This window comes from Prosopis cineraria, unplaced genomic scaffold (assembly GCF_029017545.1).
Source record: "Prosopis cineraria cultivar Desert tree isolate PC_DT_omini unplaced genomic scaffold, ASM2901754v1 PC3, whole genome shotgun sequence".
In the NCBI taxonomy this organism is placed as follows: domain Eukaryota; kingdom Viridiplantae; phylum Streptophyta; class Magnoliopsida; order Fabales; family Fabaceae; genus Prosopis; species Prosopis cineraria.
Window position 1 is genome coordinate 25,238,700 of NW_026555334.1, and position 4,161 is coordinate 25,242,860.

General features: G+C 30.0%; 1 non-coding gene across 1 annotated transcript; it reads left to right on the forward strand.

The window, feature by feature from the left end:
• Positions 1–1,134: 1,134 nt before the first annotated feature.
• Positions 1,135–1,208, forward strand: TRNAI-AAU (transfer RNA isoleucine (anticodon AAU)). Its single transcript has one exon. It is a non-coding gene; the product is annotated as a tRNA-Ile (tRNA).
• Positions 1,209–4,161: the final 2,953 nt, after the last annotated feature.

The following is a 4,161-nucleotide window of genomic DNA, read 5'->3' on the forward strand; positions in this document are numbered from 1 at the left end:
GCCTTTGGTTGTTCCAAGGAGAATTTTCAATCAGTTGCATAAGCTCCTGCCGTTGTAGGTTAGATGAATTGAGAGTTGACGTAATCTCTACTACATCCCAAGTGAACTTAAAAATCTCTTGCTAGCTAAAATAGTTAGAAAATTCTTATCACAAATATATAGGGCTTATGATTTGAAGTAACCTAAATAAGTTCAAAAATTTTAATATCAAGCTATTCTCTAAATTATCACACGTATGTCTACATAGCTAGCCAACTAATTGTGCTAACAATTTGGATCATGCTAACGTCTGAGAATTACAAATATGCTAATAATTGTAAAAATATGTAAGAATACATTAAAACTAACCCATATCAATGGGAGTTAGTAGTAGCACTAAAGTCAGACACGTGCTTAGGTATCCTTTACTTGGAAAATTCGCAAAGAAAAGAACCTAGAAAAATGGCTTAGGCGGTTCATCGAATTTGTTGACCGCACAAAATCCGGATCGGGGAAGTTTTCCGCAAATGTATGTCTTCAATCAAAAAAGCTGCTGCTTCCACTTGTATATATTTTCTCCACTTTAATATTATTTGATTCTTCTATTTTAAGGAATAATCTCAAGTTACGTATCTCTAAGTACAAACCTAGTCACCCTTAATTGTGTGCATATATTATACATACTGTCATAGTCTTTGTGCCCAATACACGCAAAAAAACAAAGCCAAAAACAATGGGTACTGTAGGTCGTGCCATTGGCAAACCTTTGTTTCTCTGTTGTCTCGTACTCGTGATGATACCGATGATGTTAATGGCCGCAAAGGTTTCCGCAAATCGATCCCATGGAGGTGAAGGCACTCTTCATGTTCAAGCAAAGGGTTTTGTCCCGCCTTCAGGTCCGAGTCATAGACACAATTAACGACCTCATTGAATTGAATTATTCACACACCCACATAGCACTTAGCTCAGCTGGTTCCTCTGGCTTAGAATTATATATATGTTTTGTTGAGCCTGTGAGTCTACAATCTTTTAAGAATAAGAAGAATCATCTGGAGTAGCTTGCTCGAACAACATGTGTTTCTTTTTTGTTTTTGTATATATTGTTTGTGCATTACTCTTTAATAAATTATATTACTGGGTTGTCATATGCCAACTGGCCTATTAGCTCAGTTGGTTAGAGCGTCGTGCTAATAACGCGAAGGTCGCAGGTTCGAGACCTGCATGGGCCAATTTTATGGTTCTTATTTTGTTAACCCTGAGAAAGTCTAACACTCAGTATTTTGTTTCGTCGTGGCAAATTTCATGGGCCTGAGCCCATTTTGTTAAAGCGTCTGTTATCTCTTATTTTTAATAACGTTACTGTAGATCCAGATTTTTTGTGGGCTTGATTCTCAGTTTCTTTTCGTTGATTCGATTTCCCTCGTCTTGTATTTAAAAAAAAAAAAAATGTACCCCGTCGCATCACATGCATTTTGTTCCTCCACAGGACATATTCATTAGGCAATGACCTTTTTATTATTTAAGTGTTACTCATACTTATGTTTATATATTATTATAATATTCTTCATTTATTATATATTATTAATGATTAATTGTTAACTCACCAAATTTATGAGACGAAACATCAACTAATCTGGCTTTGCGGTGCAAATCTAAATCAAACCAAAAAGGAAACCACTTCGGCTGAAACTGAAAAAAATATATGGTGGTTCGCATTTAATGCTGATAATAAATAACGGATATCATAATTAGAGTAAATGTAATTTAAAATTCATTGCACCCACCATCACTCTGAATGCAGTTGAATTATCGGCTCAACATGATGATCCAAGCAGGGGAATGTGAAAGCATGTGCTCGCTCCATCTCAAATACGATAATTTAAGATAAGATTATGCACATCAAAAAACATAATAATGATATTTTACAAAATTATTTTTTTAAAATAAAATCATAAACTTTTAAAAATGTCCATGCATGCTTAATTGGTATGTTACAATATGATTTTGATTCCCTCTCCATTTAAAATGTAATGTTAAACAAATATTATTAATGAAATCTTATTTCTTTAAAATTTTCTTGTATTTTGGGAAAAACAAAATTCCCTTAAAATTATTTTATAATTTGAAACGTAATAAGTTTTATTTAAATATGCAAGTCCTTGTTTGTCTGCTGCCACCTGTGGTTGCTACAGCAAGCACAAGTACTTGCCAATTATAGAAACTACTTTATTTTTGTTTGGTTTTTCAGTTTAAATTTGATAAAAATTTATTTAAAGGATTCAATTATTTATTAAATTTGATAAAAGTACATATCAGATGTGATTTGAATGTATTTTTTAAGATTATCAAACAGAAAAAATTTCTAAATAGATCGGATGCTCCACGTTATTTGTAATTTGTTCAATTAGAATGTTTCAAGTCATTTATTACGATATTATTTTAATTAATTTTATTTTTATAATATAATGCATATTTAATTTTTTTATTCTTTCTATTATCATTAATGTCAAAATTAATTTATATTTAATGATATTTAAATTTTTTATTTTTATTGTACAAATCACAAATGATGCAATGCATCTGATTTGCCTGAAAATTTGTCAACCAAACAAGTCATTTGTTCATAAAAACAAATCCAAATCAGATATTATCCCAACCAGAACCTTCGATTAATAAAGAGATGAATTTGAATATTATATGTGAAAGAAAGCTGAAAGCTGGATTTGCCTTAAAAAGGAATTAGCATTAAGAGTGAAGACGAAGCTAAGAATATGTTATCCATCCTCGTTCATTATCAGCCTACCGCTTTTGCTTTTGCACAGCACACTTGTTGTAGAATCTAGACTTAAAAAAATCGACTAGCATGAACACTGAATCAGATAGAGATGTTTGAAATTGAATTTTCCAAGTTTATCCCTTCATGTTCAGAGTGTCAGCAAGAGAATACAATGATGTATAAATATACGGATATTATTATAACTCTGTTTTTTGAAGGAAAAAATTGATAGAATTGGATTAAAAACAGAGAAATGAACTGAGGAAGGAACAGGGTAGCAGAGGTCGGTGGCAAGTGGGTGTCAATGCAATTGGTAGACATAAGGCGTGGATGAAGTAGACTGCACCGGGAAATCTGGATCGTCCAGAAATTCAGATATGAACAATCGAAATTTAATATTTAAATTATATATTTATTAAAATAAAAGGTTTATAAAATATATTTAGAAAAACATACTCCCTCTAATTCTATTTATAAATCATTTCTATCAACCTCATTAATATCAATACAATAAAAGTATAAGAAATAAAACTAAGTAAAATTTTAAACATAATACGTAAATAAAAAGTAAAAAAAAAGTCAAGTCATCATATAATATTATTTTTCTATTTTTCTCTCTCTTACTTTTTAATAGTAATTTAAAAATTTTAATTTAAAATAAAATAATATCATTAAAATGACTTATAAAATGAATCAAATTATATTTTTAAAAAGTAATTTATATATTGAATTGAAAGAATATTTAATAAATCTGATTGTCAATCTAAATAATTAAAGTATGTATTACAAAAATAAAAATTATAAAATAATTTAATAAATTTTCTCTTCGGACAGTATTAATTTATTTTAAATAGTCTAATTTAATATTTTATTTTTTATCTTTTTATAAATTGACATATTTTGATTATATGAATTTAAACCGTTTATGTTGGTGATTAAATTTATTAAATTATTTTATATTTTTATAAGTATTTTATTTTAATAAATATAAAATAAAAAACTAAAATTAAAATTAATCCTGAGGAACAGAGGAGGAGCAGACTCGGTGGGCACGTGGAGAAGTCTGGTGGAGGAGGCTCGGACTCAGACTGACAAGTCAGAACCTCCATGTTGAGCCCATAACTATCACGCAGAGTAGCAGAGACCTACCCTCGAGACGTTCAGATAGCAAGAGCTTATCACCTCAAAATTAGGTCACTTTGTCCTTCCCCCTTCCCTATTTTATTTCTCCTTCACTGGACCATTTAAAATGCATTTGCTTTTTCTACTTCTCTCTTTCATTTCCTCCTACTTTTTTCTCCTCCCTTTGTCATACATTCCGGGAACAAAATTTTAAAGTTTTATTTTAGCTTAAATATAGAATAAGATATTATTTCCAATTAAAAAAAATATAAGACATACCAATA